At 47.3% G+C, this 22,698-nt stretch overlaps 1 long non-coding RNA gene across 1 annotated transcript; it reads right to left on the minus strand.

Moving 5' to 3' along the window:
* Positions 1 to 11,892: 11,892 nt before the first annotated feature.
* LOC144166751 (uncharacterized) lies at positions 11,893 to 13,543 on the minus strand. Its single transcript, XR_013321758.1, has 4 exons — positions 13,344 to 13,543; positions 13,016 to 13,154; positions 12,806 to 12,928; positions 11,893 to 12,314 (listed from the first exon to the last, which is right to left on the minus strand). It is a non-coding gene; the product is annotated as an uncharacterized LOC144166751 (long non-coding RNA).
* Positions 13,544 to 22,698: the final 9,155 nt, after the last annotated feature.

Consider the following 22,698-nt stretch of genomic DNA (forward strand, 5'->3'; position numbering starts at 1 on the left):
CATTGTGTATAGCTTGTCTATGACGGTCACATTTGCAGAGGAAAAGGAGGCAGCTAGCAGGGTGGTTAAAAAGATGAGAGCCGACAAGACGGTGATTTTGGTACAAAAATCTTCAGCGACGTCTAGGTCACGGTGGTTCGAGGCCACACGGTTATGATTATGTTATGATAATGCAGCTCCCGGAGGTGACACTGCATTCCCGACCACGCCCGAAAATCCTCTCTTGAACTCGGCTACCCCGAACAATTTACTGGACGTTGAAGTTGACGGGGTTCCTGTCAGTGCCCTCATCGATACAGGAGCGCATTTATCTGTTATGAGTGCTCATCTTCGCCGCCGTTTACGCAAAGTTATGCCGCCACCAACATCACATCTTGTTAGAGTCACTGATGGAGGGACACCTGTTGCTATCGGAATGTGCTTTGCCCGTGCGACTGTACTGGTCATCAAACGACTGTTTTGTTCACAGTGCTTGGACGTTGCTCGCATGACCTCATCCTTGGCCTTGACTTTTTATGTGAGCACGCCGCCCAAATTGACTGTTCTACTGGTGTCCTTCGCCTCAAGATGCCGATTTTACCAGCTCCCGACTACGCGCCCGACGAGAGGCTTTCCTACAAAAATTCACCCGCATTTCCCCGAAGGGGAGCATGGGGAAGTGCGAATGCACGGGTGATGCGAAGGAACTCTTCTTGGCCAATCGCCCTAAGTGGGTATGTGGTGGGGTCGCTTTCGCACTTAAAAACTCTTCTTGGCCAATCGCCCTAAGTGGGTATCTGGTGCGGACGAGAGAGAGAGAGAGAGAGAATGACGGACGGACGGCGGTGGACGCGTGATTCAGGGTCGCTTAAAATAATACTGATTGTGGAATTAAAAGCTATTTAATTCCACACTAGCCTGGTCAAAGTTTCAATGACTTGTGGGCTTGGCGCCTCGTGATACCGATGTATGCTATAGGATTCAACCGGGCTTCAATCCCATCTCGGTGAGGTATATTTGTGTACAGAGAAGTTACATCTATAGTTACAAGGAAGGCGCCATCAGGAATTTTTATGTTGTTAATTTCCCGTAGGGAGTGGTTAGTATCACGAAGATATGCCGAATGGGTAGCGAAGGAACTCTTCTTGGCCAATCGCCCTAAGTGGGTATGTGGTGGGGTCGCTTTCGCACTTAAAAACTCTTCTTGGCCAATCGCCCTAAGTGGGTATGTGGTGCGGATGGACGGACGGCGGTGGACGCGTGATTCAGGGTCGCTTAAGAAGTGCATTCGCACTTAAAAGCGTATTCGCTTGGCACCGAGAGCAATAACTTATGTTCCCCTGTCGTGCAGATCCCAAGTTCTCGACGGTGATTACGTAGTGTCACCAATCATTGATGTGCTGCTTGCGCACAGCGTGAGCCTACCTCATACCGTGGTTAGTGTTACCAACAACGAAGTCACGTTGCCCTTCCTGAATTTCAGCTTCTCTCCGCAGGTTCTTCCGTACGGTATGACACTCGCCACGTTGGCGCCGGTTTGTGATTACGACGTTTCTGCAGCAACCTTTGGCGAACCTCCAATCGATGCTGAAACACCCCGCCCGACTCCTCCGCGGGAGGATGCCGAACTTTCGAAGATGATTTCAGCTGATCTAACGCCAACGCAAGCTCAAGACCTGCGTTGCGTTTTGGAGTCATACAGCGACATCTTCGATTTTGGTGGTCTTCCTTTGGACCAGACATCCATCGTCCGTCATCGTATTAACACCGGAGACGCCAGCCCTGTGCACAAACGGCCGTATCGTGTGTCCCACGCTGAGCGGCTTGTTATCCAAAAAAAAGGTGGACAAAATGCTTAATAGAGACATCATTGAGCCATCCTCAATTCCTTGGGCGTCACCAGTTGTCCTGGTTAAAAAGAAAGATGGAACCTGGTGATTCTGCGTGGACTACCGGCACCTTAACAAAATAAAAAAAAGGACCTATCCCCTTACAAGAATCGACGATGCACTCGATTGCCTTCATGGTGCCGCGTACTTTTCTTCCATTGATCTCCGCTCCGGCTACTGGCAGGTCACTGTCGATGACAAGGACCGTGAAAAGACGGCTTTTATCACACCGGACGGACTCTACCAATTCAAAGTAATGCTATTCGGACTTTGTAATGCCCCAGTTACGTTCGAGCGAATGATGGACTCTCTCCTCCACGCCTTTAGATGGTCGACTTGCCTTTGCTATCTTGATGACGTTATCGTCTTTTCTCCAACGTTTGCGACCCACCTCCAGCGACTGTCGGACGTTCTCGCCGTTTTTCGCCGAGCCGGACTTCAACTTAACTCTTCCAAATGCAAGTTTGGACGACGGCAAATCACCATCCTCGGCCACCTGGTCGATGCTAAAGGAGTGCAACCTGACCCCGACAAGATTGAAGCTGTGCGAAAAATTCCCGTTCCACGCTCGGCAACAGATGTGCGCAGTTTTGTCGGTTTGTGCTCTTATTTCCGCCGCTTCGTCCGAAATTTCACCTAAATCGCCAAACCCCTTACTGAACTTCTCAAGAACGATACTCCATTTGCTTGGGGCCCTGAGCAAGCAGCAGCCTTTTCTCGCCTCGTCGACACTCTGGCGAGCTCACCAATCTTAGGCCACTTCGACCCTTCTGCTCCCACGCAGGTGCGCCCTGACGCCAGTGGCCATGACATAGGTGCTGTGCTCGCCCAAGTCCAGTGTGGTCACGAGCGGGTGACTGCGTTCGCGAGCCGCCTCTTGTCACCGGCAGAACGCAACTATTCCATCACGGAACGCGAGTGCCTTGCGCTGGTGTGGGCTGTTGGAAAATTTTGACCGTACTTATATTGTCGCGATTTCACCGTAGTCACAGACCACCATGCGCTCTGCTGGCTATCATCTTTAAAATACCCCACCGGGCGGCTTGGTCGTTGGGCACTACGACTACAAGAGTACAACTTCAACGTCGTTCACAAGTCTGGATATTTGCACAAAGACACCGACTGTCTATCCCGTTACCCTGTCGTTACGCCGGACAACGCTCACATCGCTGACGATGCCCACCTCTTGGCAATATCTGATTTCCTCCAGATGGGCGAAGAGCAACGCCGTGACTCTTCATTGCGCGCAATAATCGAACGCCTCCAATGTGGCCCATCTGACCCATCGCTACGAGCCCTCCTCCTCCGTGAGGGAGTCCTCTACCGTCGTAACTACCGCTCGGATGGGCCTGACGTCCTCCTTGTGGTACCTGAACACTATAGATGCCGTCCAACAGCTTCACGACGTGCCTTTGGCTGGCCATCTCGGTGTTGCGCGCACTTATGCCCGCGCCCGCCACCGATTCTTCTGGCCTGGTCTTTATAAGACGGTCAAACAATACGTCAACGCTTGCGATTTGTGCCAGCGCCGCAAGAAATTGTCAGTGCTCCCTGCAGGTCCCCTTCAGCCCGTGGATATTCCGACCGAACCATTCTTCCGCGTCGGCTTGGACCTCCTTGGCCCTTTCCCTTCATCGCTGTCCGGCAATAGCTGGATTGCGGTTGCTACCGACTACGCGACCCGATATGCCATCACCCGTGCCCTGTCAACAAGCTGTGCCACTGATGTTGCCGACTTCCTCCTAGAAAACGTCATTTTGCAGCACGGTGCTACGCGGGAACTCCTCAGAGACCGTGGTCGTTCCTTTCTTTCCAAAGTCGTCGCCGACCTGCTTCGCTCGTGCTCCACCCGACACAAGTTGACCACAGCATACCATCCCCAGACAAATGGTCTGACCGAGCGCTTTAATCGCACACTCACCGAAATGCTGGCCATGTATGTCTCATCTGACCGCAATGACTGGGATGCCGTGCTTCCATATGTCACATTCGCTTATAACTCTTCACGCCATAACACCACCGGCTATTCCCCGTTTTATCTGTTGTACGGTCGAGAACCAGCTTTGCCAATGGACACTTTACTGCCTGCTCCCGCTTTTTCACCGACAGCCTACGTCCACGACGCCATCACGCGTGCTGCGCTGGCACGTAACGTCGCTCGCGCGCGGTTGTGTGATTCCCAGGTGGCCCAAAAGTCCCGTTATGACGATAAGCACTGCACTGTGTGTTTTCCGCATGGCTCTCTGGTGCTCCTGCGGATGCCTCTTCGCCGTGTTGGCCTTTCCTCAAAGTTGATGCCCCTTTACACCGGACCTTATCAGGTGCTGCGACAGGTGACGGATGTCCCGTACGAAGTTTCTCCTTTACTGCCCTCCACATCCCAAGCGTCTCCTTCATCGGACGTTATTTACGTATCTCGCCTCAAGGCCTATCGGACGCCCGCCGATAGCGACTCCTAGCCGACACCGGGACGGTGCTTTCGCCGCCGGGGGGTCATTTTACGTGACGCTCCAAATACAGGCAAACGACGAAGACGGCGAGAGACACTGGATGGTGCTCGGTTCGAGAAAGAAGAGGAGAAGGTTGATCGGCCAGCTTGCGAACTGTTCGTTTATGCGCTGCTGCATGCAACCATCGCAGATTGTGTGAATATCGCAAATACGCCTTATTTTCATCCTAATAATATGATGCGTTATGATATACGTTATGATAGACATTATGATAAATATTTTGAATTCGCCACATTCAAAGCAGGCGTTAATCCTAAAACTTACGAAACGTACTGCTCAAAAGTTGTGTGGGTGTGCCTGCTGCTGTTAAAATAAAGGCATTTCGCGCTGTGGTATGAGAAGAGTAGGCCCTCAAGGGCACGCTATTTTACGTTTTTATTCCAAAGCCAGATAGATGCCCCCACCCTGGCACCCTACACTATCTCGTATAGGGGTGTGAACAAACCCCGTCCCTTATTCTTAATACCCAACCTGCATAAGAGCCGTTGGGGGCACAACTGACCAGCTCAGACATGTTTTCTAAGCGTAGCCTGGTGGAGTGGGCCCTGGTCGCCATAGTAGGCCAAGGTATCCAGGAGTAGAGGAAGCCCCCACCAGGCGGGTGCTCAGACATCATGATGATGATGATGCTGATGCCCTCAAAGTTTTTTGCACGTACCCACACAGGTGGATTGGCCAGGGCTAACCCACTTGTTGAAATTCATGAGGACCTAAAAATACTAATTTACTTCGGCACGTAAGTCTCGTCGAAATAAAGTTTATTGCTCCTTCTCTTCTTCCTGTATGCTTTTCCTCTTTCATCGATTTTTTAATCTTGTAATAATAACGGCGTTGTCACCAGTGCCCCTGAAAGACATTTTAGTTCAATAGACTAATGAATAAACTTTATTCAAGTAAAGATGGAGGAAAGGAAAAGGAGAGAAAAGGATGAACAAATCATAGGTGGAACCCTTTGTCCAGGGCTCCACTGGCTTCTTGGGTCCTTTTGGATCTGTAAGTCGGGGCTGGCGAGGGCGGCCTCCCATGATTCACGGGAAGTCAGTGGCGGGTTCTTTTGGTGTTCGGCCCCTGCTCAGAGGTGTGGGCAGGCCTTTCTTCTTTCTACGTGGGTATTAGGATGCCTGTTTTTTGGAAGGGGCAGCGCTTTGATGTGGGATCGTTGTGCAGGGTTTAGGTCTGTTTCCTGCTCTTGGCGTCTGCGATCGGGTGGATCGCCTACTTGCCTTATGCAAAAGTGCCGCCATCTACCGGAAGAAAAACGAAACGAGCACGCAACGCCATGTTGGGGGATGGCGGTCGCGGGATTGCTTGGAACGAAGTAGAGGTGTGCACGGGCCCGTGCTTACCCGAAAGCCCGGACCCGGCCCGGCCCGCGGGCCGGGCTCGGGCCACCCGACTTACTTTTCAGCCGAGCCCGGGCCGGACTCGGGCCGAAATGTAAATGCTTCGGACGGGCCGGGCCGTCCTGACGACCAGGGATGGCCCGGCACAGTGAAGCAATACTAAGGTTTTTTATGATATCACAGAAACTACATGTTGCTGACGCGGTAAAAGCACGGATCAGAACTTGTTATGTTTAATTGGGGTTGTTTTGCCCGTTTAATGTTGGTTTTGCCTGTTATCATTTCCCTTACGATGCATTTTACCGCCTTGAGGTAGTTTTCGCTTCCAAACGTGCCCCAATCAGGCGCGGGCCCCTACGGTATTTGGGTTGGAAACACGCAGCCGGGCCGGGCCGGGCCCGGGCCATAAGGTTAAGGTCTAGGGCCTGCCCGGGCCGGACCGTCGGCCTTCTTCGTCGGGTCGGGCCGGGCCTACTGCGATAAGCACAGGGCCCGGGCTAGGCTCGGGCCCAAATTTTTGGCCCGTGCACAGCTCTAGTACGGAGCATGGAGGACGGTACGGAGCGTGTGAGGGGCTTTCTCGGCTTGGCGATCTTTTTATATTCAGATTTAAGCGCAGCAAAATGAGCGAAGATTGATCTGTGGACCTTTCTCTGTTGCCCACATTTGCGAGCGACTTCGTAAATACGCATTATGCATCGAAAAAGCAGTCAGGGAGGCACCGGCAGGGAACCTGGGAGGCTGTCGCGTTTCTTCTCTTTTTTTCTGGGGGGGGGGGGGGGGGGGGGGGCTTTGAGAACGCAAACATTGAAAGTTCATCCGTGGTGGTTCGCATCCTGCGGGTTTCTCAGGAGGTCATTCCTGAGACGCTTCGAAACTTGCGGGCTGTCCTGAGGTTGAAATGGGGGAGGGAGGGGGGGGGGGCACTCGCGATATAGCTATACGCTAAGGATACTCTGGGACGCAGAGGAAACTTGCAAACGGGAAAAAACCCTTCACAAAATGAATTGCATACCTGGCATATTGTAACAGCGGAGCTGTTGTAGCTGGCCGTATACACGTAACGTGTGTGGCGTGTAACGCGTTAAACATTGTCAATAAATTACCAATACATTGCCAATGAATAATTAACTTACCAATAAATTGCCGAACGCTGATGAGCGCATGCTTCGCGGCGACCGCCGAGCGTCCCCAGCACACGCAAAGGCTTTAGCAAAAAAAACTGCGAAAACCTTAAATAGCGAGAAAATGCCGAGCGCTCGTGAGCGCATGCTTCGCGGCGACCGCCGAGCGTCCCCAGCACACGCAAAGGCTTTAGCAAAAAAAAACTGCGAAAACCTTAAATAGCGACAAAATGCCCAGCGCTCGTGAGCGCATGCTTCGCGGCGACCGCTGAGCGTCCTTTGCTCACGCCGTGGACAACAAAACTGGGTGCGCACTACGGCTTACAAAATTATGCTCGAAAAATTCGATCTTGGAAAAATAGGCTACGGTCGAACAGCACGCGACGAGCGTAAATGACCGATACACGGAATTACTACGTACGTTACTTGCGCTACTCATGGCGCTACGTGAAGGTTGCAACTCTCGCGGATCCATTATTTCCTGTAACGTCGTTTGGCAAATAAAAGAATCCGTAGTACTTCCATAAAAGCCTACCGAACGTCCACAATTAAAAAAAAAACGCGGGCGCGCAAAGCACGAACGGCTGACTCAAAACCCTACCCTCACGATAAAGTACGAGCTGACCGATGCAGTGCGCCTTAACTACCAGCAGGGAGGAGTGCTCCGCGGCAAATACAGGGCTAGGAAATAGCTCACTTTGGGACCTTTTTAGCCCTTCACATATTATTCGTTTCGTGACTATGCATGCGATCTACCTATAATATTACTGCGCGAAGGGAAGTCGACACCCGCAAGCGACTTCACGCAGGGCTCGAGTCATGCTTCCGTTTAGAAATAAAAAAGATGTGTACGCCATTTCCGTAGTCGTCCTCGTATCATCTTCGTGCACAGCAAGTTACGGGGCAGTATTTGGGAATCTTGGACAACGATAAATGCCAATGTGCGCGTCGCTAACCCCGGCCTATCATGTACACAGCGGTATCCGGAGATCCGGGAATTCCCCAACATGACAGAAGCGCACGCGGTTCCCGCAAGAGGGCGCCAGTTTTTGCAAAATGTCTATTCTACCCTGTGGATGTGTTCCACCCTTCTTAGACTTCTGGAGATTTCTGCATGTTGTGGTGGAGAGTTTTGATGGTCTCTTTTTACGCGCTACCATTTACCCTGCAGTCAAAGGCAGGTGTTTTGGCTTTCTCGAGCTTCTTCTTCTTCCACGCACGGCGTAAGGCAGCGTGTGGTGCATTCGAACCGCCAGAGGGTGCGTACACCTCGTGCTCTCGCGCCAGCCTGCCGCGCGTAGATTATCTGGAACGTCGAACCTCGCCATCCACGGTGAAGACCTTCAGACCAAGCTGTATCCTGGCAGGCTTTCCCAGTTCTTCCAGTTTCGCGGCTTCGTCGCTGCCGCATCGAGTGCACGGACCCGAGTGGAGACCCCGGCGGCTACATCATCTGGCAGCATTGGTCCCCTCTTCAAGGCCGCACGCCTTGAATCCGATTCGAGGATGGAGCGGTAAGTTAACGAGGGCTAACACATTCGCTTCTCCATGTGAACGCTGTACGGAGGTTAAGTAAGGTAAAGATCTGATCCGAGAATTGCTGGCATACATGACTGTAGCGAGGATTCTATTTCCTTGCTAGTTCAACGTTTTGAAAGTCAGGCAAGAAGTTAACCCATCTTAGTGCTGTTATTTTAACGCCTATGCGTAGTCTTATAAGTATTGGGGGGGAGACTACTAATCAACCACCGTCTTTGTCTCCACCGCTGGTTATTGGCAGACTTGCCATCGGTCTCCTGACTTAAGTAAGCTTCAGAGGTTTATTATAAGCACTACTTGCGGGCGTAGTCCCCACAATGCCGACCGTACGCGGGTAAAAAAATTACAGTGGTGAAAATTTGATAACGTGGCCCGCCCTAGTGCAGACGTGTTCGTTCTCAGGGTTCAATGCATGTTTTTGTGTCCTACTTTATTGTTCTCCCTATTGGCATCGCTTCTGAGAAGGAAATGTCTGTTAAATCGCTTTTCCGGAGCTAAATGGGACGGCAATTGTGTGCCAGCGATGAATTTGGCATTGTGTGCTTTGAATAAAAGTACGGCCATCAGAGAATACGGCTCCAAGGCGTATTCCGATATGCGATATTCGAAGGCAATAATACCGTGTTGGACCACTGCGCAACATTAGACAATGATATGTTCACCATACAGGTTGCAACGGGGTTGTATTGTCTGTATTGTCTGTATTGTCTATTATGCGGGGTTGTATTGTCTGCTGCACACCTGCCAATGCATAGCCCAAGCAAATTGTCCCCTTGAGCAGCTCCGACTTATATATATAACCCGTTGAATTCCGTTTGATTTGCTATGGGCAATTTCTAACCACAGTTAAAAAGCGAATGAAAGTGTATAGTTTCAAGACAGTTAAAAAGCGTGAAAGTGTATAGTTTCAAGAGAATTTCTAACATTTTGATGTTTCAAAGCCGGTGCATTGTGTCTGTAGAAACCGCACATCGGGTTGACAACAAGGTTGCGAAACGGTACTTGCCTAATTGCATAACGCGGTGCTTTTTTCGCTGGTAAGTGTATCCAAACCAACGCCATCGCACAAACCAGCTCAGAAGTATTCTATAGTGCGCATATTGAAACGATGGCATTGTTTGGTCACGATCTTAACTATACCCGGACACGCTGGTCATTTCGACCGCATTGAGCGAACAGAAGACGGCTCTCTCAAAGTTTTCCCGCCTGCACTGGCACAGACTCAGCGAACATTTCGAGAACGTCGAGTCACAATCATGGCCGGGTTAACTCTCCAGTTTTAGTTTTTACCTGTTTTTCCGAACACAACTTCTCCCTCCCTTTGTAATATTTCTCTATAATTCCGTACATTTTGTTCTGATTTAACGAATTGTGTCTCCCCTCAAAACGGGAAATAGAACTTTTTTACTAGTCCAGTTGCAAATTTTAAATCATCAGCACTGTACAAGAAAAAGTCCTCTTTGAGTTAATACGGAACGGAAAGGAAAGGACAGGGCATCTCACGTGCACTCTTAATCTGGATCCACATAAGATCCACTTAGTAACTGGAACTTTTTTGCAAAAAAGTTCCACTTATATATTTGGAACCGTGTTCCACATACCCTGAAAATGTAAGTGGAACAGTGCACCACATATTTTTGCAGCTAATTTATCTGGATCGGCGTTCCAAATAAAAGTATATGGATCACTGTTCCAAATAAACGGGTAGTGTAAGTTACTGGAACACTGACCCACGTAAAATGATTATGAATTTATCCGGTGCGCCGTTCCAGGTACCTTCAGACCAGCTGTTTATATAAAACGGTGTTCCGATAGACGTTGAGAAGCTGTCTATGGGACTCCACTTTTCCAATATATCTGCTTTACTGTTGGTATAAACTGAGGTCATTTGCTAGGCTGGCGGATGCATTGGTATCAGAAGGAAACCGCAAGCACCATTCTAACGCAGCCTTGACATATGGCCCACAGTGATACCAACAATTGGAAAACAGAAACCGCCGCAGCAGTGTGGTCCCTGACAGTTCCCAACACTTGCCTATCGGAGCACAGTTCTATATAAAAGTTGGTCTGAGATACCTGGAGCGGCACACAGACTTTGGCTTCATCCGCCGCATCCTGTTCTGGGTTTTGGCTGCATGTAAAAGAAACAAGACTCGCATTAAAATACACACCAAACCAACTATTAGCACTGATACAATGCTTTTCAAAACACTAAGCAAATTTTATTCGCTCGTATTATTGCGTACATTTGAGATATGGAGACATATCTGTTTCCACTTGGGCAGAAAATGAGCAGCGTACAGGATCAAATACCAAAACGATATGAAGTGGCCATAACGATCTAAATGGCATTTTCCTATTTTCGCTAATATTTACTATTCTTTTTTGCTAAACAAACATGGGTAATAAAGATGGCTTTAAGCGCAACCGCGTCACAAACAGACTTGTACATCTACCCTCGCACTAACTCAAAAAGCATTACACAACAGTGAGCATAAAATGTGCTGTTTTATCACATGAAATCAGGTACCGCAAATGCGGAAGTACCCACAGCGCTTGCCATACCGTGTTTAGGCATCCCGGTTCCAAAATATGCAGTTTGCTATTAAATTGTAGGGAAAAGCCAAAAATACAAGCCATACACGGTTGGATTAATACAAGACCTGCAAGAGTGTAGGAAAAGAACACCGGAGCCAATACTAACAATATAACATTTGCACAGAAAAACTTACCGGAAGCATGTGGCACTATTGCACAACTAAAACATACACCATATATCAATATCAAGCTAACTGTAATATCAAGCTAACTGTAGCCAAAACCGACTATATACGCGCCCTAAAAAAGCCTTTCACTGAAGCCGCGTTGCTTCCCCGACAATTTGTAGCTATTTAAAATAACTTATCCAAAAAAAGCTCATAGCACCCAGTGTGAATCTTACAAAATTTTACAAACCAGATAGCTCGGAGCATGTTACGCATTTTAAAATTTAACAAGCAGCCTAACTCTAAAGACGTTATTAATTCCCTCAAGAACAATTCAGACATCCCAAATAACCAAGCCAGGTAGCGTTGAAACATACAGGTGACCAAATTTACCAAGCGAACTTGGAAGCATTTTTCCAGCCGGAACATTTATCTGAGGTAAAATTCACAGTTGCGTGCTATACAAACCATACTATCATGATGACAGTATGCTTGTGACCAAAGCACTGCCTCTAACAAGCAAGAAATGCAACTTAGTCCAAAGTAAACAACTTTTTCAAGCCAGATATATATATTTCGCATTCTTCTAGGGCTTTGGTGTCAGCTAAGATACAGTACAAAAATTGATTAATAAAGCCCCAAACCGTCTGTGTAAATAATTACTCTCACGTTTGCATCCATCAACAGCAGCACTGCCATTGAAAAAAATTTCGAGCTGCACTTGAATAATAAAAACGTTACAGTGCAGTGCCATTAACTACATTAACAGAGTAGCAGAGTAGCTGCAAAGGCAGCCTGCGCTTTATGCCAATAATGATAAATTGCAAAGGAAAGCCCGACTTCACTTTTGCAATTGACATGCAGCTTGCATCTAGCAATCATTTGAACCACGACATATCTTTCGGAATAGGCTTCAACGTCTAACAATAATTTAAAACCCCAAGTAGAGTGACCACATCAAGTCTTTCAACACAGCTTTCAACTTAAATGACACCAGGCCACTGTTAAATTTCCAAGAACTCTCTGCAAAAATCCCAAAAACTCTCCAAAGTCGCATAAGTTTCAGGAGATTAAGATGAAATATACGGCGAGGAGGATGACCACATCTTGATGTGACAACGCAGGCGGAAAATCCATGACGTGTTTCTTGCAGACAATATTTACGCTGCCATTTTCTTCTCTCAAAATAACTGGACCTCGAGAATAACTGGACCACGTCATGTACCTTTAAGGAAGGAACAAGAAACTTTTTGTTAGACGATGGCTTTAAATGAGTGAGTTGCTTAGGATACCCCTTTTATTGCACAGTAATTGATTGAAATATCAGCCATTTCTAGGTTTCTTTTCTGGGAATGCTGCTAACAATGTACAAAAAACTATTAGCACAGACTGCCAATGGCCGTTCTTTTATTCTGGAAAGCAACCGCACTGGGCGTGGCCGTGGTGCCGTATTATCACAGCAGCAACTCTCAATGTGAAAGCAAAATGTTTGCAAAACTTGAATGCAAAATAATAGTTTTTTTGTCCACATGTTGCAGCATCCGAAACAGGCTGAATGTGAAGGTATTTCCCAATATTGGAGTTCACGATTTACTTTTAATAGTAAGATTTTGCTACAAAGAAAACTACCACAAATTCAGTCCCGCAAAAATAAAATGCCAGCTTCAATAAACACTACCATAAATTGAGTCCCACAGAAATAAAATGCCAACTTACCCAACTAAAATTAAGATGCAGGCGTTCCTGGCAGGGCCTCCTCGGAGTGCATTTCCAGGGAAGTTTTGCCAACGTGTTCCCAAAAGCTCTTACTGCCGTTTTCACCTACAGGTCAAGTTGTCACTGAAATGGTGTTCCGAAGCCATTACGTATATTGCAACTACCTAAAAAGGGACCATCAAAGTTCCAGAACTGGGAGTGCGTACTTACTTGTAGAATGCAATGATTTCATCCCGTACAACGGCTTTTATGTGTTTCCTTTTTGTGAACACACGCCTTCAAGAACCAGGAAAATGGCAGTATGCATTTCTTGTTCCATTGTTTTAAGTCCCGGTCCGCCAGCTATTTCCTAGAAAATAAAAACAGTATAAAAATATCGAAGCATAAATTTACGCTTCCCTCTAAGAAGGGAGTACTACAAGGTCTCGTACAATGTCTGATTAGTTGTGCTAAAATGTATTTTGCAGCACGAGCCCTGGTAACGTTTTGAGGCGAAAAAATTTTAAATATAAAAATATTTGAACATTTTTAGGCTCACCTGTCATTGCTCCATGCGGAGTGGTGAACGTCTGTATAATACGGAACACTCAAGAGGCACTCTTTCGTGGCTTTATGACTTCCACAATGCATTCATAATCTGCCACACTTGTCCCGACGACGCCTCGGCGTGCCGAAGATGTCTTCAGCCACAGTGAATGCCACAGCCATGATTTCAGGGGTATATGTAAGGAATGGAAATAATTCGTTTTAATTTCTGTTCTTGAGACAAAGAAAAACAATTGTCGCAATCTACCAGTGTAGACAAATGTCTCCACAGTCAGCCATAGTCTGCATCTGGACAGGTTCGACAGATCGAATACAGAATGTAGCAATCTGCTTTCGCAGTATATTTTCTAAGTTCAAGGAAGCACAGAAATGGGTTAATGTTGGGTGCACATAGTGATGCAAGAACTTATCACCTGAGCGTTGTCGAAAATTATTTCGACTCTCGGGTTACCACCGACATTGACGGCATAAAAATGCAAGAGTGGCTTATTTCTAACGCAGTTCGTGAAGTAGCAACCACTAATTATGGAAGTCTCAAGTTACCACTGACATTAACAGCATAGAAACGGCAGCACACTTTCTATATACCCGCTGCGTGTTTCCACATTTCTTCCCCTCTACAAAAGAAACGTTTGTTACTGCGGTACTGCTAAGACAACAACTGTCCCTTCCATTTCTCTTCACTTCAGGCAATGTTATTTAAAATAGATCATCTCAATTGGTCAAAGGAATTGGAAGAAACATGGAACATAAACATGAAACATGGAACAGATAAACGTAAGATGACGCCTTGAGAGCACATCAACACAACTCGAAATAGCGTCTACCTTGCGCGCAACGGGCAAGGTCGAAGACTCCCGGTCTGGTAAGCACAGTAAATGCATTCTACTCAGCAGACTAACACAACGCCGCAATTACCACGCAAGTTTTAAAAATACCAATAAATCTAAGGACGGACGCTCCGACAAACTTGCTTGGAAGTTGTACACGTGTGCACGCGCGATTATCGCGAGCGACTAACCCGAGAAGATTCGCTACCGCAGACATACACAGCTACCGTCAATATACAACTAAGCAAAGCCACACAGTAAGGGAACATCCACTCATGAAACGCGCAAACCAGGAACTTCTGACGTACGCAGTCAGAAATTTCCAGCCGACTCTGACCCACGAAGACGGGAGTTTTGGTAAATTACGGCTGCAAACGTTTCTCGAACACAAAATGTTACACGCCGCGACCACAAGCATGAACGACACACGAACAACGGGCATAGACGCGGTATGTTTATCGGACGCAGTTAACAAGGATGTCACTGAACAACAACCGTTACCAGCACATAAATAAGCAGCACTGACCTTTTTTGCGCCTCCTGGCAAAACTCCATTTCCCCGAAGAGGTAACACAGCCCGGGGATATGAAAAAATTCGCAATTGCACGCCGCAATCAACCCAATCAAACTGCTAACGGCGCTAACGGTTCTCGCCAGCGTGACCTAGAATTTCTTTAGTAAATGTCAGGCGCATTGCGCGAGCAATTGAGAAACCCGCCGGGAATGCCACTGGTGGCGCTGCATGCGGAAGACCGTAAAATTAGCGGAGGGAATCCTGGAAGATGGGAGCGCTGCTGTCGTTTGAAGTGTTGACGCAGTCCCGATTTTCATCCGTCGCCGCCGTACCCGTTGCAGCCCCACTGTACCGTGAATCAACGCAAAAACAGCTCTGCCGTGCTGCTGCTGACGCATGCGCATGGAATGCGCTACTGGGGTGGCGGTCTTTTCCTCATGGTTTCGGCAAACTTTCGTTCTCGCGGAGGCTTTGGCGATGCGCCCGCATAAGAGCTCATACAAACTCGGCACACGTGATGGATTTTATTTTATTCGGAAAACGGGCATATGCGTCTAAGCGGACGTTTACGCCCGCTGAGGCCAAAACAAAGCTCAGATAATAGCCGCGTTAGCGTGTTAGTACTGGCTAAAGTTGTTTCTCGCGGAGGGCCGTGAGTGCGTGCGATATTTGAGCTTAACTTTGGATGACAATTTCTGCGTTCCTGTTTACAATGAACGCAAAAGGACGTGGCTTCATTTACTGCTTTTCTTGACAACAAGCCTTTCCGTAGTCAATAAAATATACTGCGACGCTCTTAGATACCCATGTTATATAAAGCTACTTACAGCTAATTAGCGAGTAATAATACATCGGCCCGTTTCCCAGCCCTTTTCCCTCCTGAACACCAATACTACAGGAAAACAGCAACTGGGGAAGTAGCTGGAGAAGGCGGGTCATTCAATGAACTTCAATTACTATGACAAGACACAACAACAGCAAGTTAACTCTGCGCATTTTTGCCGTTAGTGCACAGCATAATTAGGAATTACAATGTCATTTCAGCATAAATACATACAAAATAATGCAGGTATCACGTGGTATATTTAGTTGTCCAAGTTTAGTTCCGTTCACCCAGTCAACCGCTCCCTGCAAAGAGGCTTTTGTTTTTGCTTGTGGAAATTAAAAGGGACTCACCTGTTAGCATTCCTATCGGACTTACTACGTCATGACCAACGGACTTAAAAACCATCGTGCACCAATACGAATAGTTTTACAAATACATACCGATATTCACAACGGCCGAGTTTGCTTATTTTAGATATATGTCGCTTCTCTGCTGAAACAAAGAAATAAAGCTCTCGCATGGTAGACCGCTAGCGCCTTCCAGTGAAGACTGGATAAACCAAAATGCGTTTCTTGTATTTTTTTATCTCTGCAAAGAAATGATATACAACAGATTCTCGTTAAGATGAACCCGAAGGGGCCGTAAAAACGTATTCGTATTATCCGAAATTCCTCTTAGGCGGAGGTGTATTGCATTGTGGACATTACAAAAGAAAAATGTTGTGGTTCTTAATCAGCGTTCGTTTTAACCAAGTTCGTCTTAACGAGGGTCTACTGTATTTCTAGAAGAAGCAAACCGGGTCGTTAGTGTCATTTCTGTGAATTTGTAAAACTTCTTGTATCGGTACATGGTGCTTTTTAATTAGTAAGTCTCATGAATTTGCGTCATGAATTAGTGAGTCCCATATGAATTGGATCAGGTGAGTCACCCTTAATAGCATGCACGAGACGAAAAATTCTAACGAACATCCAAGCATATATAACTGCATGCGTGACATGCTGCGTGCAGTGTAAAATGCGGCACAGTCGGTTAACACTATGTATATACCGCATCAGGGCATAAATAACGTAGACTAAGTACCTATTTTACAGCAGATTGTAGCCATTTATACGTTCCTGTAAAGCATTTAAAATTGTGCACGTACTACAACACAGCGAGCTGATGGCTGAGCATTGAGCAAAAAACAATGTTTCTGCGACGCTTTGTGAACCAAATGCAGAACATGCAATAGTCTCAACAACTATATATATTTCTTTATGAGGTATCCACAAAAGCCCAATGAATTCTTCAGCACTACCACGGCTCTGTCCCAAACGCAGAAGGAGAACCTGAGGACATCTGGTCCTTCTCCAATTCAAGTCATTGGTGATTTCAGACGTACTGCGCGTCTGCAATTAGCAAAAGACCATATTCACTAAAGCGGTCTGAGCGCCGCAGACAACCTGAAAGGGGTTTCGTGGAATTTCTATTTTCGCTAATATACCCTTTTCTCGCACCTTTCATGCTTTGTACGGTGTTGTTATAGCAGTGGACATAATTTTTTCTGTCAAATAACGTCACTAAAAATACGTCTTAGCCGTCTTATATAAGTAAACTGTCCTAAGACAGTTCCATAGATATCGACGAAGTTTATTAAATTTTATGTGGTGCGTGCGTGTGTGCGTGTGTGGCTGCATGCATGTGTGTGTGTATGTGTGGGTGCGCGGGTGTGCGTTCGTGTCTGTATCTATGTCTGTGGGCGTGTGCGTGCAAGTGCTTGTGCGAGCGCTTGTGCACCAAAGCGCGTCAAATATATATGTGGTTCATTGTTCCAGTTAATGCACGATTCAGTGCATACTTCACTGCAGCGTACAAGTTATGTGGAACAAGAGACAAGCAAAAAATATACAAAAGCACTGTCCAAAATTTTTACTGGGACATAAGTGGAACAGTAACTGGAACGGCCGACAGCGCATCCCCTCATTTATTCGGTTCCACATAATAACCACAAACCTAAAGAAAACAAATGGACAGTTCCACATAAGATCCACTTATATCTCTCGTTCCAGTTATTCTTCGTTTAGATCCAGATAAAAATATGTGGATCGCCCCGTTTAACTGGAACTTACATGGAACCAGATTAAGAGTGTGTAGTCCGAAGGCAGGGTTTGGTTCTATATATGCGGTTATGTTTCTCTCCACTTTCCACCTAAAAAACGTTCATTCATTCTTACCGAAAGATTGCTCATTCAAAAAAAGTAAAACTACTCCCCTGTGCTCTCTTCTTTCTGTTCTGCACTCTGGATTTCTTTAGTGCCGATGAGAAAACATTAATCTGCGCGTTTTTGGGCCCATGCATACCAACTTTATACTGCTCCCATTCACCGCATTGGTCCAAAGCTTCTATGAGCGTTCGCAATCATTTCAGCGCAGAGAATACTTGTGACTACTAAGCAGAATATAGCCGGGAAAGGCTTTCGAGATCAACGGTATGAGTATCGGAAAATTTTGTGACTCGTTTTCCTCCGTTGGCTTCCGCAGTGTTGCCTCGTCTCTTTCCGAAAATAAGTCGTAAATTTGTGTTCACTTTAACCAGGGTACCTGCGGCGTGGTTCAATTGCTCAGAATTGCGGTGCTGAGAACGGGGTTGAGGGCTTCATTTTAGCCTCTCTACCAGTGGAGGCCAAAAAGAGAAACACGCATTCTTGCAGACGTCAGGCGGACTTCAAATACTCGTAGGTCGTCTGAATCATTCCGTAGTTTTCCTCAATTGCGCTTCGTCCTCGAACTGCCCCTCCGCCTCCGCAGTGACTGCCGTGTCTTGTCCATACACCTATCTGAGGGCATCTCCATGCGAATGCAGTTTTCTTTGCTATCGAGCGACGCTAATGCCATTAGCAATACCTGAAAGACCACCTTACCATTTTTGAGAAAACCGAAATTGTTTTTCTACACGGAGAATAAACATGGTATATCTGAGGCCAGGTGGCCATGAGCTGAGCTAACATTGCTGCTCAACCCCCCTCAAATAACTTAAGGTTGCTCACTTGCCGCGGTGGCGCAAGGCCATAGCGTTGCACTACAAAGCCCAATGTCGTCGGTTCGATCCCGGCCGCGTCAGCCGCTTCGCTGGTGTAGGCGAAGACACGAAAACGCTTGTGCGTCGAGACTTCTCGCGCGTAAGAGACACGTTAAAACACTTCTAACTCAGTCACCCTGTGGCGCTTGTTTAATTCTTTGTTCGTGGTTCGAGTACCGATTGACAGGCGTGCGCACAGTGTAACAACCATTGCGATGGTATGCAGATTCCACATTGGCCGTCGGTCGGCGTCTCTGGCGGCTGCAATTATCCTGGAACCGACCAACGCAAATGCGCCATCTGTCTGCATCCATGACTTCTATCATTCTTTGCGCCAGCCTATTATTCGAGTTCGTATTGGCCGATCCACGCAAGGCTATCTTATCGTGACTGACAGCGAACGCGCACTTCAACCCCGCTCTCTGACCGCCTAATCACTCCATATTCTTGGCGCATGTCTCCTATGTCAATGACTCTTTCTGTAATTTACTGCGCTGAAAAAATTAACCCGTCAATAATTTTACCGAACCGATTAGTCGAACATAATATTTGGCGTCTGCTCTGTTGTACGTTTCTTGTGATCCAGCATTTCGAAAATTTTTGAGTAACGAGTCCTCGTCGGCATTTATATATACATACTTGCGTCTGCCTTCACGCCGCCTTCACAGTGGGTCTGCAGCGGCGGCGCCCTTCGTCTCCCTCCCCGCGCCAACCGAGTGCTCGCAGTGGCCGGCGGTCGTGTTCAACGCGGCTCCGGCCTCTAACCCGCCTGGCTCCATCCTGCAGCGGCGCACAGGATATGCAGCGTCTCTGCCCTTCACTTCTGGATGGAGCCAGCCCCGTCCCTCGACGCCCCCAGCCTCCGAGTCATCCAGGCGGCATCAGGTATACGCGGGGATGGCCATGTAAAATCTGTGGTTCATCAGACGGGAACTACACTCCTCTGAAACAGTCCCCAAGAGAGGACGTGGTTTGACTGCTACTGGTTCGCGCCTCCCAAAGTGTTGTGACTTCGCACCTAGAAACCCGCCGGCTGCATCCGCGGGATGGCAGCAGAGCCGTCAAGACACTTTTGCGTCGCGAGAAGGAAGATAAAAAGCAAGCAGGCAAAAAATGCGGGGTGACTACGTGAGAACGACGAGGCAGTAGCTACGTGAAATGGACGGCCCGGGGAGGAATCCGCAATAGCGGTCACCCCAGCGCGGAAATTGAAGGCCCTGGCCAGGTGTTTGCGACACTGGTAAAAAGGAGCTGAATCGGATGAACAGGAGAAAAGCTGCCAAAAACGAAAAATAACGATGGACAAGCTAAAGTACGGCGCAGACTTGAAATGCTTGCACACCTTGAAATGCTTGAAATGCTTGAACACCTGCTGTCGGTTTGCCGAAGAGTTTAAACGTCTCACAGCTTTTGAAAAAACAACAGAATTCTATTTGAGAGTACGGCCGCTGTCAAAGAGATTCAGCGACAGATCCATCAGCGTGCTTTCAAGTATAAGTCGTTGCGCAATGTATGAGTGAACCACATAAGCGGCAGCCTAGATTTCTAATTGCCTGTAGATAAGTGGCTGGAGTTAGGAAAGCCTGCTCCTAATTTGAACACATTAATGTCATCAGTAAGGTAATAGGGGTTTCACACATTTTCGTGTGCACTTATAAAAGATCGAGCACATTTGATTCAGTGAACACCGCCCTAGTAATAAAAGCATTCAGAGACAAGAGAATAGACGAGACCTTTGGGGGTTTTGGAGGTTATATAGAAAGAATGCACGGAAAGAATATCCTTCATACCAAGAGGCAAAAGCCCATTCAAAAAATGGCTTCAGACAAGTAGACACGATCTCTCCACAATATTTGCAGCCTGTCTAGGGGGGAGGGTGTGTAATAAGGAACAGAAGGATAGCTGTGTATGTTGGTAATACGGAAGGGCGTGAAACCATGAAGATTATATTAAGGAAGCTTGAGTGCGGGTAGCTAACGATACGAGTATGTTGGGAATATCTGAGCAACTTGACATTGTCGGACGAAACTGTCTTATTCAGTGATCGTGTAAGACTTCCGAGAATAACGCTTCAGGAACAGCCCAAAGCCCCGCCTCCAGGAAGGTTGTCGATAATTTGTGGTTAAAGCAAATGTAATGCAACCTTTGTTAACCACCATAATTAAGGATAAGTGAGAGGAAAGGCAATTTATATAATTGTTGTTGCAGAAAGATCCTGGGTAAATGAATGCGCGAAACCAGACACTCCATGTCGCGATAAAAGTTATCTCTTTGTTTCTCTTTTACCATTTAGTAAAAGTGTGGAGAAATCGGTGCCTATGTCTCGCTTGGAGAAGTCCTCACATACCGACCAAAACCGCTGGAATAAAATTAGTCAGGGATTTTTGTGGGTTTTGGTTCATTCAGCACGCGGTACCCGGTAATGAACAGTAGGCAGCCTCAGTCATTGAAAACAGTGGTATACAACGAAAGTTCACTGACATTTGGCGTAGATACTTGGCGCTTAATGAGACCTTTGACAGACCACTGCGGTCAGTTCAATTAGTAATGGTAATGGTGATGGCACTTACACTTAGGGAACGTGAAACGAGTGTCTTGGATTACGGAAATACCCTCGGTGGAAGATGTCGAATACAGAGACTGAAGTGTACTTGGGCCAGGGATGTTTTGCGGGGAACTAGCAGGTGTAGCGTCCGGTAGAGTAGCTACATACAGACGGGTCTAAAAGTAGGGAAAGGAAAGTACCCTGACGGAGGGATGAAATGCAAAAATTCTCAGGCAAAATATGCTATCGGACATGGGAGGATAAGCGCATCCGGAAGAATACCGGAAAACGCTTCGTCCTTCAGTACACAAAAAAAGGTGGTGTTCGCGTCCCAATACCAATGATGATGCTGCACGAAACTAACTGGTAGAAATAGTAGCTGCGCGTCTTGACACCTTCAAAGCACACTTTCGAATACCGGCTCATCTCTGTACACATGAAAAAGAGATGCACACTACAATATTTATCAAATTCAAAAAGCAATTACCCAAGTATTGCATATGTTGTCTACGTTGTCAATTGCCCACGTTTACTCTCTCCTTCATTCCAGTCAATTTAAGCGTTTGGGAACCGTTTTTCAAGCTCCCCGAAGACGCCTGCGAGGGCACGTGTTAAACTCGTCTGCGCTAGAATGCATTTGACCCTGAGAAGAACGCTACCATGATCTATTACCGCGCCATCCGGAAGTCCCGAATGAAACGACCCACGTGCAAGGCACAACTCACCGTCCACGACTGCACTGAACATCGCGAAAGCGCGGAAGAGGCCCCCTAACGATCCTTCCGCCGACTGCGCGGTCGCTTCGCCAGCCTCGGCGGCTTGCCCGCAAAGAGGTCACGTGGATGGCGTGCGCTCCGTTCTAGTACTATGCACCCCAATGAATGGCTTAGACGTTTACGCCACTGAGGACCAATGAACAAACGATGCTTGCATCGAAATCGTACCACGCAGAGCCTACACTTGGTACAACATAAACGTTGGCGTCTCATGTCACCCAATAACAGAGTTAAGAGTCAATGTGACTTAAAACGTTCATATCCTTTTCGTTTCGCTTTAGCCTGAAAGTTATCCACTGCAGTAAATTCCGAATGAATTCTCAATCCCGAAGTCACTGACCACTTTGATACCGCTCAGAATCTAGAATACTAACTAAGTTTTGTTACGCGAGTACTGTTTCGCTTGCGACGAGGGAACCTATCCAACATATTTGTGAGGCGCATTTGATAAAATACAGCACCTGGTGAGGCGAGTACGGTAAGGAGTAGCCAGTGGCTTGCCACAAGGAAGGATGGCAGCTCCAGAGCAGAAAATCCGGCGCGCATGGCGAGCAAGGTGTCCGGCTACCTTCTGGGTGCGAGGATTTTTTAATCTTGCGAAACCTAGCGCACTTCTTGGTTGTTTGGGCATAAGGCTGCTTTGTTAATTTTATTTCCTGGCCTTTTCTCATTAGCTCACGAGGTGTTTTTGAAGATTTTAGCTGCTGCAGTTTATGCGGTATCTGCAGCCCCCTTTGCGGCCTACGCAGTAAACGGTCCGGTACAAAGTTAAGGGGCCGAAGTGTGTGGTCGGGCCTG

This window comes from Haemaphysalis longicornis, unplaced genomic scaffold (genome assembly GCF_048455015.1).
Source record: "Haemaphysalis longicornis isolate Haplotype H1 unplaced genomic scaffold, Haemaphysalis longicornis Haplotype H1 scaffold_1, whole genome shotgun sequence".
NCBI lineage: Eukaryota > Metazoa > Arthropoda > Arachnida > Ixodida > Ixodidae > Haemaphysalis > Haemaphysalis longicornis.